At 36.1% G+C, this 16,731-nt stretch overlaps 1 long non-coding RNA gene across 1 annotated transcript; it reads left to right on the top strand.

Moving 5' to 3' along the window:
• The first annotated feature begins 825 nt into the window (after nt 1–825).
• LOC138701933 (uncharacterized) lies at nt 826–15,549 on the top strand. The gene is made up of 4 exons (XR_011332726.1): nt 826–985; nt 1,402–1,536; nt 5,321–5,504; nt 15,380–15,549. It is a non-coding gene; the product is annotated as an uncharacterized lncRNA (long non-coding RNA).
• The last annotated feature ends 1,182 nt before the right edge of the window (nt 15,550–16,731 follow it).

Below are 16,731 nucleotides of genomic sequence, written 5' to 3'. Positions count from 1 at the left end.
TCCTTCCATCTATGTCTCGGTCTCCCCAAACATCCCCAAAGGTCCTATTCCCTCCGGCCTCCCAACTAAAATTCTATATGCATTTCTGGATTCGCCCATACGTACTATATACCCTGTCCATCTCAAACGTCTGGATTTAATATTCCTAATTATGTCAAATGAAGAATAAAATGCATGCAGTTCTGCGTTGTGTAACTGCCTCATTTCTCCTGCAACTTCATCCCTCTTAGCCCCAAAAATTGTCCTAAGAACCTTATTCTCAAACACTCTTAATTTCTGTTCCTCTCTCAAAGTGAGATTCCAAGTTTCATAACCATACTGAAGAACCAATAATACAATTGTTTCATAAATTCTAACTTTCAGGTTTTTTGAGAACAGACTGGATGATAAAAGCTTCTCAACCGAATAATAACAGGCATTTCCCATATTTATTCTGTGTTTAATACCCTCCCGAGTGTCATTTATATTTGTTATTACTGCTAAAAGATATTTGAATTTTTCCACCTCTTCAAAAGGATAAACTTCCAATTTTTATATTTATATTTCTTACAATATTTTGGTCACGAGACATAATCGTATACTTTGTCTTTTCGGGATTTACTTCCAAATCTCTTTCCTTACTTCATGTAAAATTCCTGTGTTTTCCCTAATAGTTTGTGGATTTTCTCCTAACATAGTCACGTCATCCGCATAAACAATGAGCTGATATAACTCGTTCAATTCTACTCCTATCCTGGGCTTTCCTAATGGCGTATTCTAGAGCAAAGTTAAAAAGTAAAAGTGATAATGCATTTCCTGGTTTTTGCCCGCAGTGAATTGGAAAAGCATCCATTCCGAGGCTTATTTTGCGGTTTCGCAACAAGCTGTTTTTCACAGTGATGGGTAGTTAGTCCTTCGCTCAATTCCAAAGCTGGTGGACAACCGCTTATCGGCTGTCCGCGACTGCTTATTCAATATATTGGCAGCTACCCTTCATATCCTCCATGTAAGTACTACTTTTGAAAAATATGAGTTTCATTTTATTCAAAATCTACCTAAATATGGGCGACTGGTGACACTAACATCATAAATTGGATCTTCTATAATTATAAAGAAGTTGCCCACCTCTGCTCTAGAGTAAGCAATACTTTTAATAATTTATGTAATGGCTTTAATTTCCTGTTAATTATTTGTTATCTTAAGCACAAAATTGCACTTTCATAATGAGATTAATACATATTTATAAATGAAATACTCACCTTGAGAAGAAGCGAATAACGTTCCACAACAATTAAATTCGTTATGATTATATAATTAACAAGGTTTGAAGTAGCGTCTTGAAACTCTTGAAAAAAGGCTTCGTTTATGACATTGAGAATGCTATTAAATGGTTCTAATATAGGTTTATTATATTAATTGCAGATAAGCTAGAAGATTTTTTAAAAGAAATTACGACGTAATATCAGCCTATATATACAACTATATCTGCGGCCCTTTATTCGATCAGTAAGAGAAAATATCTGTCGTCTCGTCGAAATAGTCGTACCGCTCCCAACAGTAAGTACCATTAATTTTGTGCTGCTATTACTTAAGATTTTCGGGAAAACACAAAAATATTACTTGAAGCAAGTAAAGAGATAGGCTTTGAAGTAAATCCCGAAAAGACAAAGTATATGATTATGTTTCGTGACCAGAATATTGTACGAAATGGACACATAAAAATTGGAGATTTATCCTTCGAAGAGGTGGAAAAATTCAAATATCTTGGAGCAACAGTAACAAATATAAATGACACTCGGGAGGAAATTAAACGCAGAATCAATATGGGAAATGCCTGTTATTATTCGGTTGAGAAAGTTTTGTCATCTAGTCTACTGTCAAAAAATCTGAAAGTTAGAATTTATAAAACAATTATATTACCGTTTGTTCTGTATGGTTGTGAAACTTGGACTCTCACTTCGAGAGACAAACAGAGATTGAGGGTGTTTGAGAATAGGTTCTTAGGAAAATATTTCGGCTAAGAAAGATGAAGTTACAGGAGAATAGAGAAAATTACACAACACAGAACTGCACGCATTGTATTCTCCACCTGACATTATTAGGAACAATAAATCCAGACGTTTGAGATGAGCAGGACATGTAGCACGTATGGGCGACTCTAGAAATTCATATAGAGTGTTAGTTGGGAGACCGGAGGGAAAAAGACCTTTGGGGAGACCGAGACGTAGATGGGAGGATAATATTAAAATGGATTTGAGGGAGGTGGGATATGATGATAGAGACTGGATTAATCTTGCACAGAATAGGGATCGATGGCGGGCTTATGTGAGGGCGGCAATGAACATCCGGGTTCCTTAAAAACAATTTGTAAGTAAGTAAGTATTGCTTAAGAGTAGTAGATAATATAGCCTACAACATATTTATCCTGACTGGTTTTCGAGAAAATAAAAAATAAATAAATTTTCAAGGTAACTAACCGCTAAACAGTATCAGTTGAAAGTAATAATTGCACTCGCTGTTGGATTTTGACATATGATATGTATATTAAATGCCAATATTTTATTCAGAGACCTCTTAAACATTCTGAAACGGACCGTTTGTTTCTATACACTTAACGTAAGGTAATCAAGACTGAATAAACAATCTTTCTATAAGGTATTTATTCCAGTCAGGGATAACTTAGACCAAATTCTACAATATTTTGCTAATGTTTCTGATTGACAAAAGTTCGAAGGAGAAACGCTGGAACAGTTCTTCCTATCTCATATGGATTTTTTTTCTCCTCTCTATACCATTTATTGATTTTGAACTAGCATATTACTTCCCGTAAACACACTCATCGAACATGGCTTTGCAAACAATGTTGTATCGTCAGAAAAGTTTGTAATGATATGCGGTATAAACACATTTCAACATTATTCCATTTTGTAACACTGTTAAGCAAGATTACTTTTTAACATGTTACAACATAACAGCACTAATAGGTGTCTATCAATTATCTATTTTAAAAACGAATACAGTTAGCGGACATCGAAAGTGCCTTTAATTTCAAGTAACTTGCCTGCATGAAGGGGTTAGCACTTCTACAATGACGTAGTTTTGAAAGCAGGCTTTGGCGGACATGCATTCCCCATCTGAAACGTATCTAAATGCCCTTCCCTATAACTCCACAAAGCTTTTACAATTTTTTTTTTAAACGTCTGAATAATAATTATTATCATCTTATTAAGCTAAACAATTTTCCCCAGAACAATAGCATACAGAACAGAAAACACACTACAAAGACATCTCAACACACAAACAACACAAACAAATAAATACAACCACACAGGCGTATACAAGCTCACATGCAATAGTTGCGACAATTATTTCTACATTGGACAGACAGGCAGATCGTTCCAAACTCGATACAAAGAACACATTAAAGCAATAAGCAGAGGACATAATACATCTACATATGCCGAACACATAACTAAAGCCAACCACACATACAATAACATAAATACAAACATGGAAAACCTACACATAAAACCCAAAAACAAAAATCTCAACACACTAGAAAAATACACCCTAACACACCCTAACCAAACACTCAACACACAGATCAATTTCTGAACACACACACTATTTGACACAACTCTTCATCACACGAACGCACCCACACAACAGGCAGCGAAGTTGAGATGACGCCGAGACACAGAAGGCTCTGAGGATGGTGTCAAGTAGCACCGAAACAGCTGTAAGCCGCACACGCTTACATAATTAACACGAGTAAGATCGCCATTTAATCAATTATTAATAAAAAACAAACTGTGCGATCTGAAGATAAATATTTTCCTATAATTTTAATTTTGGTTCCATTAAACGCAGGCCTATGCCTTAAAATTTGTGGAAGCTTTATCGTGAAAGGCACTATTCGATCTAATATTGATAAGCATTATGTGGATTATGATTGTTTTAGCATGATTTTAATTTTTTATGGTATTCAGCTTGGTTCAAAATTTTTGGGATTTTTTACCTTGTTTTAAACACAATGCAAATACTCAAAAACCTCATAACATAATCATAGTTTATTCATCCAATTATTCAAAATTTTCTGTAGGCATCTGTATTACATTAAATCCTTCACTGACCATTCCATATAATTGTGCAAGTATTTATTGTACACTTTAGGTATAGTTTCATGAAATGAAGGAAAAGGGAATGAAACTAAAACCTTCAAAACAACTGACTAACATAATAAATATGATAATAATTTAGCATTATTATCCTTCTATGTATCAAAATCTTGATGATAAATGGTAATTTTATGTACAGTTTATCCGTTATTTGTTCACTTGTGTACTTATTAATTCGTTAATTTTTAGCGGCTATTTAGATTATGTATTCACGATTTAAACGTGTAGGGGAGACTGTTGTACATTTAGCATAGTGTACCTTTGAACATTTTTTGTTTTTTAATTTTTGCTGCTACCTAGAGGACTCAAACTGAAGTAGATTGTAGAGAAAATTGCTAAGTAGCTCTGGTCATAGTTTCAGTTTGATTTACTGCAAAGTGTGAGTTCTGTGGACATAAGAAGTTTTTTAGTACCAAAAGTAAAAATTTCGTTCCTTGATATATGTTTTCTAACACAAAACCAGATTGTATTTGTTAATACCTTTCAAGTACAGTGTGTTCCCTATCATCTGGTGAGTAATAACATTTTAATTTCCATGATTTATTCGAATCTCTAGGTTGGGAGCTATATTTGTTTAAAAGTGCACCCTCTTGTACCTTCGAACACAAAACATGTTTTACCATGGAACATATTCCAAAGAACAAGATACTATCGATTTTTGTTTTTCTTTTATTTTAAGATCATGTCACGAAGTAAGTCTGGGGTTAAGAGGTCCCCAATTGATCCGGATGCCTTGAAGAAAGCTGTTGAAGCAGTTATTGCTCCTCCAGGAAATAAAATCTCAATCAGAGAGGCCTGCTCTGTTTTATGATTGCAAATACATTTTAAATATGATTGTCACTATTTACAGCTTATATTCCCACCTATATTCCATGTGTTCCAATTTAAAAGAGAGTATGTTCCAAGGTACATGAACCTGTTGTACCTTTGAACATATTACATATCCCTTCATTTTATTTTTTTCCATCATTAATAGATCTGTAAAACAGGAAAATACATACAGGAAGTTGTAAAGGAATCTTCAATAATTATTTCAAACATTTTTTATTAAAAAAATTTCATTTCGCAAAATTAAAAAAAAATAATAATAAAATGTGAAAAGTGTTTAGAGGTACAACAGTCTCCCCTACAAATAACTATATAAACACTAATTTCTATTGCAGATGAAATTAGCTATCATTCTATTCGTCGCATACATTTGCATATTTCCTAGTGCAAATACCATAGAGTGTCTGAGGAACTATTGTGATGACATCATTTGTAAGAAAGTAGTCTGTGGCGCAGATCAAATACTGGTACAGCAAGGATCTTACTGTGGATGCTGTCCGGCTTGCTATACAATTCTCGGTAAGATCACATTTCATTTCTCTTCAGTTTATTTTCTTGCTCTCATTTTTTAAATTAAATTTTTTTAAACAAGCCGCCACGGGCAGGGCATGGTTGCGCCCCACGGTTAGGTAAGATGAAGCAGATAAAAAAGGGTCCCTGTTTTGTGGGCATAGTTGCGCCCCGTTCCCATCAGATAGAGAAAAGGCCCATGGCATAGTTGCGCCCCGATGAAATAGGTAGAGAAAAATACATTAGGGGAACTCGAGCCTTGTAATCAACCAACCTTATTTATTTCTTATTCGATTTAATATTCATTATCGATACCGTTAAAATGAACACCATGAAGTTGGCAGTACCTACTTTATAAACTGTTTTTCTACTGTTTATGCAGTGATTATCGATAGCCTACCGTAAAAATGAACACCATGAAGTTGGCAGTGCTATATTAACTGACATATTCAAATGAGTTTCATGAGTCTCTCAGAAATGTCTTCCGCAGCTTTTCTTTTAACACTGCTCGATACATTTTTCTATCAATGTGTACGTCTGCAGCGTGATTATGATCAATTGAAACGGTGAGATCAATAACCATGCAAGTCCACTTCTGTCAATTCATTTTTTGTAAATTTGAAATTAAATTTTGGATATTTCCACAAGAGTTACGACTTTAAAAGTTGTTATACTACTTTGTATTTATCTCTGAAACAACCAGAAATATCACGTGCAAAAAATAATGATTACATAAGAAATAAAAAAAAGTTTCCTGTATTTATCTCGAAACTTGTGTAAATGGACATGAATGGCTACTGATCTCACTGCTTCAATTTTGCTATTTAAAATAACACTCTTTGTCTATCACATAATAAATGAACTGCATTTTTTCTTTGTACACCGATACGACTATAATATTTTTAAGTAACTTATTTATTTTATGACAATCACTTCCATGTGTACTATGCTCTCTCCATTATGCTACCTGATTTCAATGCAGGAACTACTGCAATATTGTAACTTTTAATACAAAACAAGAATGTAACTTTTATTCAAAACAACAATAATCACTTTCTATAATTGAATGCAAACACTCCCGTCAACAATGGGATTTCCACTCCACACAGTAACACAGTATTCGTTATTGCACTCCACAGACGACAATGACAATTTACTTGGATTATTGAGAACAACAATGTACTGCTAATTTTAACTAATGTTCACAAAGCACTATTTACAAATCAGAACTGTCAGTTCTCAGTTCACAGTTCGTTTGCCTTGGCTAGTTCTTCAAGCTCAGTCACTCGAGTTCACAGTATCTCGAACCCCAGACCTTCAGAGACAGTCCACTGAGCTTTGAACTCAGGTCCCCCAACTGCGGTCCACTGCACTCGAACTCAGGTCTTCTGACACTCACACAGCTGCGGACACACTCAAGTCGAACTCCGGTATCGAAGCTGGCTTCACTGCTACACAAGACTGGCTGGCTTGCTGTCCAACGGCTACAACAACAACAACTGCCTCTCGCTCACTTGTCTCTCTTCTTTTATAACCAAACCATAGTTTCCAGAGAGTACGATACTGGAAATTTCTACGGATGTCCGGAAGATGGTACCTCTCGAATTCTCTGGATTTCTCCCCTCACTGCCGCGGTCGCCAACTCTCCTCTCCTCTCTACGCCACAGCACATGCCCCAGGAAGCAGATGCGCGCGCAACTTCCGCGCCGAACCATAGCCGACTTTGCCCTCCTTCTGCCGGTCGTGAGATCGTTTCCCGGCTGTCACAATATTTTTAAGTAATTTATTTATTTTATGACAATCATTTATGTGTGTACTATATCCACTGGGGCGCAACTATGCCATGTCTATTCAGCTACCTGATTTCTTCGGGGCGCAACTTTCCCATGTCCATTCTGTTACCTGATTTATTCGGGGCGCAACTGTGCCATGCTTAGGCCTCCCAATTGACCGCGGGGCGCAACTATGCCATACCGACTGCCACAACGGTCTAGTGGTTAGAGTGCTGGACTACTAATCCTGTGAAGCCTGGCTTGATCCAAGGCGTACCCTTAGATTTATAACTTGTGTTGGGGAAGCCCATGCATGGTCCAGTTGACGGGGATTTTCTCCGGAGGCTACGGTTCCCATGTGGCATTCCAGCAAGTCTCCATCATCTCATCTTCTTGCGTATGTAGCATACAGTAGACCATCCTCCTATGGCACACCCTGGGCAACGAATCTGTCGGTGAATTAGTCTATACAAATAGTTTCTTATGGGTGAATGACAGTAGTCAAGTACCCGACATTACCAAATTTACGTTTTAAAACAAGTTATTCACACATTGCACAATTTTTTTAAACATTTCTAGAAAAATGTGTCTCTATTGTATGTATTATTCAGTAAATTGTCTGTCATGTTGCTTGTCTCTACACCCTAGCCGTACCCGTGGGATCCGCTGCACTTGTTGGAAATAAATATAAAGTAATTACATAATTAAAACAGGACATTTGGTCCAGGGAACATCCGTGTTTGATAGAAGGATAAATCGTTTAATATGTTACGTAATTTAAATTGTATTTAAATAATTAAAATGCGATCATTTTGGTCCAGGACCACTCATTTGGTGCAATGATAATTCCTTTAACATGTTTCTTAATTGTTATTACATGCAAATAATTAAAATATGATCATTTGGTTCAGAGAACATCCGTTTTTGGTGCAAGGATAATTCGTTTAACATTTTTCTAAATTAGTCTTGAATGCATCCTTTAATAAATCACTCCAAATTAATAGAGTGGATTGTGTACGAAGATAATTTTTACGTTAACCTTACTGTGCATCTTTTTTTATTTTTGTTTGTTAAGATTATTTTATTCACGCCTTAACATCTGTGGTCATGTCGGGTGTTTAGAATGTGTGGGTATATCAGTAGGCCGTTTTCATTCTTGTTGAGTTCCTGTTTCTATTGTGTTGTAGATGGCTTGCGTTCATGTAACTGACTTTGACTAATGTTCTAGGTATTGGTAGCTGAGGTGGTGATGAATCACGGCATGTATCATTCCAATTCGGAATTTGCCTTTATGACTGAGGAAAATCATGAAAAACTCCAGTCAGATTGGTCGGACACGGGGTTTGAACCCGGGACCTCTCGAATGCTTGTCACAAACGCTACCGTCTGAGCCACCTCGCTCGGTTGTCTATCATTGTTTATGCAAATAAAAAAATTAGATACCCTACATAAATATTATTTTAAGAAACAGAGGAAACGAATATGGGTAAATTGTGAGCGCAGGAACCTTTTAAAATAACTCAGCTCCAGTGAGCTATATGGTAAAATGCTTATTTATTATGGAGTGTATTTTTGGTCCAGTAAAAATACTCATCTTTACGACAAAACTCTTAACTATCATATCATGTGAACAAAAAGAAACTTAAGTGTATAAAATTAGAGTAATTTATGTGGACCAAATAAAGTTGCAATAATCAAGTTGTATAATACACTCAGGGACAAAAAAAACCGGACACTTTAATATTTGCTGGTATTTTGCAAAACATTATCTTTTCATACAATATTATGGTAGCCATCTGTTGTTATGGAGACGTGTATACATTGTTGATTGTTTTTTGTTTTATAAACAAGCCATTACAACCAAATATTCCAATTTTGCTTTCGGAGTCTCAGCTATAACAATTTTGTCTCAACCATTTTGTGCTTCATTATCGTTATCATTCGTTATTTCTTTATTTTTACATTTTCTGAGTTTAAGTGGGGTTGTAACCTTTGTCTTAAAACAAGATGCGACCTGAAGATGTGGCTCGAGCTGTAGCCCTTTACGTTGATGGACGCAGTGTACGTTACATTGCAAATGTTATGAATATGGCTAGAAGCACAACCCATGATGCCATAAAACGGTATAGAAAGACCCTAGAATATCCCAGAAGACCAGGTTCGGGTCGTCCAAGAGCTACAAATCCAAATGAAGACAGGTATATGGTGTTGAGAGTTCTTAGGGAGCGCAACCTGCCAGCTACTAGTGTAGCCCAGCAATTTGTTAACATGCATGGACGCCCAATTTCGGCCAAAACAGTTAGAAGGAGGTTGAAAGAAGTGGACTGATATCAAGTAGACCTGCAACTGGTCCCAGACTTCTCAGGATGCATCGAGTTGAACGACTGCGTTTTGCAAATGATCACAGGGATTGGAGAAATGGACAGTGGAGCTGTGTTCTGTTCACCGATGAGTCCCGTTTCAATCTGTGCTCACGTGATGGACGTGAAAGAGTTTGGAGAAGGAGGGGAGAACGATTTTCACAGTGTTGCATTTCCGAAAATGTGCCGTATGGAGGTGGTGGAGTGATGGTTTGGGCAGGAGTGTGTACGGATGCTCGTACAGAATTGGTTTCTGTTGAAAATGGAAGACTAACAGCTGATAGGTATATAAGTGAATGTTTGGCTGATCATGTTGTGCCATTTGGCCAATTTGTAGGCGACAATTTTGTTTTAATGCATGATAATGCACGGCCGCATATTGCCCATGCGGTCGGAGATTATTTCCAAGAAGTGGGAATCCATGTTCTTCCATGGCCAGCAAGGAGTCCAGACATGAACCCAATTGAACACGTGTGGGACATGCTGGGACGACGTGTTAAGAATAGACACCGAGACCAGAATCGTTACAAGAGTTGAGGCGAGCACTTGGCGAAGAATGGGAACTTATTCCTCAAGAAGACATTGCTAACCAAATTGAGAGCATGCCAAGACGTATGGATGCAGTTATTCAAGCCAGAGGGGGTAATACCCGTTACTAAAAAGAGTTTTTAATGTTTAAGGCACCATAAAATGAAAAAACAGTTAGACCAAACGCTGCCATAGTTATACGCCCTTTTTAATTTTTTGTAAATTTTCTCAGCAGAGATTTTTATTTTTTTCAAATGTTGTCGTATAAGGTGCTAAATGGAACATTATTTTGTTTAAATGGGTTTTGTTTCATTTTGAAATAATTGGCAACAAAATACTAGCAAATATAGAAGTGTCCGGTTTTTTTTGTCCCTGAGTGTATTTCGACAGAATATCAAGTTTTCTGTGCGTAAAGATCTATTTTAATCTTACCTCAATCCTCACATGTAGCATTACATCCATCTAGAGAAACTACAAATTTCAAATAGTGAAGAAATTACCCATATCCGTTAAATTAGCTTCTGAGATTACTTCATACAAATACACAAACATTCTCTGTAAATTAATATTCATAAATATCAAGGCCGCCTTAAATAGACGGAGTCATTTGTTTTAATTTCATTATAGCCATCGTCGTTGTTCCAGCAATAACTACTATGTGACATATTTACCGATTTTCAAATGTTTGCTCTATTAAATAGTTTAAATAGTGATACAGCAAATAATAAAATCTCCAATGTGTAATTATATTTCTTTCTTTCGAAAATGTAAGAATTCACGATCTCCTATGTACCACTGCCATAGAATGAATAAATGTTTTTTTCTTCCTACTGAAAAATTTTATATTTTGCACATAGGATTTATTGCAGAAACAACGACGCTATAATCTGAGGCAGCGGTTAAAATGTATTGTATTGTTATGTTAAAAGCCCTGTATATCCTTAAATATCAGTTCTATCAAAATTTTGCTTAGAATAAAACTTATCGTAAATCATTTTTAAAGAAACTTTTGTTATGTAATATTTTTTACAAAAATCAATAATAAGCGAGATATTTCGATTTATTTAATTCACGCCCCCTTATAACACCTTTTTAAATAGAGTATTTTGAATGCCATATAGACTAAAATATAAGTTACAACGAACTTATATTCCAGTTTTCTTCGAAATCCGTTTAGCCATTATTGCGTGAATGCAACTACGTATAACCTGTCTGAAGAGTCATTGCAGACGGCAGGTAGAGTAAGCTTGGACATAAACATGCGATCGATACTGCATAATGTCACCCTGTTCTGACGTACTATGCACAGCGCTGCAGTAAAGAAATGCCTCAGTTCAGTTCGTTCAGTCTGCTGGTCGGTATTGGAAGTGTGTGTGTACACAAAAGCGAATGGAAACCCCGCCGAGACACTCGTCACGCGAAGTCTTACACTTGCAAAGTAGAAAGATTATATACAATGTACTTAAATTTTGTAAAGGAGAGAAAAAGAAAGGTCTGATCATTCTAATAACGAACGCTGTGAAAAGAACAGCAACGGCGGTGGGGAAGAGTGAAAGAACAAAACATACTATAGCTAAGGAGGTGAGGAAGCAAAGCGCATTGGAGGACAATTTTCAACTCCTGATGAAAGCCGCCCACATCCAAAGAAAATTGTGCTTGATGATTTTGAAAAAAATGTGTCATCCGCAGAACATTTTTGGAGTTTTATGGGAAGAGAAAAGAAATTCCGAACCTACGCAAGCTTCTGAATGCTGTTAAGAAAAAGATATAGTTTAATGACGGAAAAGATACATTCGGGAGGCTGTCAGTTTTGAAACAAATGACCGCACAATCAATAAACGAAATCAGTAAAGAAGTCTGGATAAAATGCTGCCAATCTGTTAAACTTATCGAGGACGAATATTGGCGTCGTGACGCGTTAATGGAAGAGGAAATAAAAAGGGTAGTAATAAACATAGGCATTGTGTATAGTGACGAAGAGTGTGTTGAAGATGAGATGGATTATGATATGCCAGGTGGCAGCACAGATACAGCAGTTCAACTGTTAGTGCAAATAAAATTGACACCTATGCCTCGGGCATAGAGCTACATCTGGAATAAAATACGTGTATATACCGTACATGACAGAAAAAGTAAATTCAACTATGGTATTGGTAATTGTATTTGATTACGTTCATAACAGCTGTTTATGTTTTTATTGTCAGACTGTACCAACATTTCTCCAGCTGACTCGCCACGCATCGAGACTGAGCGGATCGCATTCGCGACACACGAGCGCCCTCATCTGAAAATTGCAATGTTTCGTCAGGCGGGTTATACACTCCAAGTCGTTACAGAACTGGCAACTACCTCTGCGAAGGAAACAGCAGTAACTTATGTGGCCTTTTGCATTCAGCCCCCACCCCCTGGTTTTTCTCCGAGCTAAAATACAATAATTCTGATCTCATTCCATGTTCGGTTTTGCTTCTGTCGGTGTCAATTTTCAACAACAATTCTGTATTGTCTTTGCTTTCTATTAGGTATTCGTAATGCGTCCGCTGGATGAGATTAATTCTTCGGTTCGAATTTTACATCAAAATGGGAATGTATCATTTTCATTTTCGTTAGGTCATATTCCTTGACAGCATCTTCACTTTTATTACAATTAGACTCCACTGGACGTCGTGCGCAAAGCCTCTACAATGTTAATATTAATCCCATGATCATAGTTCGGCCGGAAGGATTAGATTAATGTACAGGGACATCATTTTATTTTTACTTCAATTTTTATTGTACCTGAGTTTTTGAATTACTTCACTCCCACCCCTTCTACTAATGAAGTTCTAACTGTCCTCCACACAGACTCAAGGCCGCATATAGTAAACAGCACTGAGTTAGTGAGCATAGTACGTTCCAGAAATATGTTCGCGTTTTCCAGTGACGAAAGAGCTTTCAATATTGAATCATATTTTCGCACGGGTACTGTCCGTTTGTCTACGTCGCATCCCGATTTCCCCCATCTGCTTCTGCTCACACCTCTGTAAAAGCTGGGCTGTTTTAGCTCTTTTCTGAAAACATTAATTTCTGTTAGAAATTGGACGTTTACGTAGTATTATACAACTGTTTAAATAACTTAAATAAAAGGGCCTCGTTAAGTAATTAACTGTCACGTGATTTCCCCCTTTCTACGATCCTGCGGCATAACCACTTGGACGGACAGTAGATAGATAGCATGTCTGAGTAATTTTATGTAGGCGGGTCGGGCAGAAGTGAAGATTGAATTTACAGTACGTAAGGTACTCTTTTATAGAGTAGGTACAGAATTATTTCAACATGAGTTACTAGTACGAAGGGCGAAACTGGCAATTGGAATTAGATGCAGTAGTCTATAGTGCGATAATATGCACAAAGGAAATGAAGCCTGTATCGAAATGAACGGCCACCATTTTAAAAAATGTGTTTAAATATTCATATTATGATTATTTTTCAATTTAACTTCTTTCTCTATATTTTACGCTAATGTGCTGTATACAGTATAATATACACTGCATAATGAATACGTTTGCATGGATAGATCAGTTCGTGAGTAAAAACACTTATTCTTAATACAGTACTGTATTTTGATTAAACAAAAACCTAATGAAAATTATCGAACTCAAAATCGCGATATTTCCACGTTTACGTAAATGGATGAACTACTTTTCTTCCCTCCTGTACCTAGTAGAGTGATTTGTTTGTGTTTTACGCCAGTATCATCGAACGACAGTCGATGAAGGGGGTAGCAAACTTTGTTTGCGGTTTTCTAAAGGTATAGCCAGGTTAATATTAAAAATGTTAGTAAAAATAAAATGATGTCCCTGTATAAAACTCATCACCTCATTGGAAATCGAACCAGTGACATTCCGTCTAGCAATGTGACATCTAAACCGCGGTCTACGGCGCTCCTAAATTCATTCATTCATTCATTCATTCATTCATTCATTCATTCATTCATTCATTCATTCATTCATTCATTCATTCATTCATTCATTCATTCATTCATTCATTCATTCATTCAGTTATTTATTTATCAATTTATTTATTTATTTGCTTATTTGAATGGCTGTCTAGAATAACGTTGTAAGCCAGTTTTTACAGATTGGCAGGAAATTAAAAATATGTTTATTCCATATTAACATTGTTAAATATTACAAAATATGACAGTGTGAGGTCTGCATTAATACTTCAGTAAGTATTTACATCATTTATATTATATGTATTGCCTTCACCTTCCAATTAACACAACTTTTTGAACATTTACAGTAGAAAAATGTATGTTAATGCAGAAGAACAACGTTGTAAAGCAAAGAAACTTAAATACTGTCCATATTTCCTGGTGAATTGTTATGATCACTACATTAGAGTACATTAAATAATAATAATAATAATAATAATAATAATAATAATAATAATAATAATAATAGTAATAATAGACAAATTTATATCATAAGAACTTAAAAGAAATTACACAACTTAGATTATTTGTTTAGGCGTACAATATCAATATTACACAGACAAAAATCTTTTTTTTTCTTTATTCTCTTATTAGGCCATGGTAGAAATCAGAGTAACCATGACCTTATTACCTTTAACTATTCTCCTTTAGCACTCTATAGGCCTGCATTGACTTACAACACTATTCTACTCACCAGTTCAGGTCGTTTCACACCTGGTTTAATGTCACCTTTCTTCGAAGTATATTCTTTCCCTTGATCCTTTAGTGTCTTACGTACATTGTCCTTCCATTGGATGATATTAATCTTACGTTTTCTTTTTCTATTTACGTTTTTTATGAGATCATGTGACACGCTACAAGTATGATTGTCCGCCATTTTATTTGCGTTACAACGTTATTCAGCTCAGCAACACAATCAGAAAACTACAGATCTCGAAATAGTGTGAATATCAGCAAGACGATGACAGCACATGAGGCAAGATTTGCGATACAACATTTTTCAGCCGAAAACTCAGTTTGGCCAAAAACGGACTTACAGCGTTATTCTAGGCAGCCATTCATTTATTGTTATACTTATTAATTAATTATTTTTACTAACTTAATTTCCAACCTAAATATTTAACAATCTGAACATGCTATTTCATTCGATTCGTCTTACTCTCTTTGCACATCACTTAATATATGTAGAAACAAGGCGATTATGCAAGTATACTGTAGTATTATAATTACAAAATGAATTTTTATTTGCAGGTGTAGGAGAACAATGCGAAATGACAAATCTCGATTTTCCAGTGTACTCCATATGTATTGCAGGCACCGAATGTCGGTATGATAACCACCACAGAGGTCCCTTCTGTCTTCAGAAACGATATAAGAAATAGTGTTGATGATATATATATCTATATATATATATATATATATATATATATATATATATATATATATATATATATATAATATGAAAGAATTTCCCCACAGTCGTTTGATCCACCAAACAAGTCACACATTTAACTACGATTAAGCTGCAAGCTATATACAGTACTTTAAAATAATAAGAAAGAGGTTGATGAAAATCTGTCGAATAAATATACCTACTTTATCGAATGCACAGGTTCCGGGAGAGAAACGGGAGATTATAAACCCATGTTTAACGACTCAAGAATTTATATTTTTAAAATGACATACACGAGATGATAAAGTACATCATTTGCCATTTATTTCTGGAAAAAGGACGTCCTTCAAGTGACCACTATTCATGTGCACACTCTCTTCACATCTCATCGTGCACAGAACGGTGCAGCATCTCACCCGGAACACTGGCGATTTCACGGCAGATTGTTGTCTTTAGCCGTTCAATAACTTGCGCACTGTGTTCAACAATTTATTTCAATCAGAATGAACTCAGAAACCTAATTCCTACAATACAAACTATTCCATCAAGAAATCTAGATGGTGAGTTAAATGTCAACAAAAGAAAACAAGAAAGAATTTGTATAGTAGACGAGGCAAGACCTATCCTGTGACCTTATCACACACCGTAGCTATAAAGCCTTGGTTTTTCTGAACTGACTCATCCAACGTGCGAGGTGCGAGGCCCGCCTCGCACAAATCCGGACTACACGAGAAATAGTGAGTGGTTTCTATAACTGCGAGATGCGAGGTCTGCGTACCTCGCAACTAAAGAAACCACTTACTATCTCTCGTGTAGTCCAGATTTGTGCGAGGCTGACCTCGCATCCCGCACATCGCATGCGTCGGATCAGGAAAATCAACGCTTAAGACCAGTGGGTACGGAGGGGCAAAGTAAGGTTCTAGCGTGAATTGAATTTTCGTGTCGGTAGATTCGTCTAATATTAACCAACACGAAACACTGGGTAGATCTCCCATTCTTTTCCCTATCGCGTAGCTCACATGTCAGGTCTGGCCTCTCGATCTATAAGTTTGTCAACCACGTTTCATAAGTTATACGCTTGGAAATTAATGTTTTCAAAAACATACTATATCACATGAGTATTACATAATGAAATTGTTGGAGGTATTTAAAACTGTACCTAATAGTGCATACATTATATTGTGTGTATTTAAGAGCAGTAGTTAAAAAT

This window comes from Periplaneta americana, chromosome 1 (genome assembly GCF_040183065.1).
Source record: "Periplaneta americana isolate PAMFEO1 chromosome 1, P.americana_PAMFEO1_priV1, whole genome shotgun sequence".
Taxonomy (NCBI): Eukaryota; Metazoa; Arthropoda; class Insecta; order Blattodea; family Blattidae; genus Periplaneta; species Periplaneta americana.
This window is presented reverse-complemented; position numbering and strand designations above follow the sequence as displayed.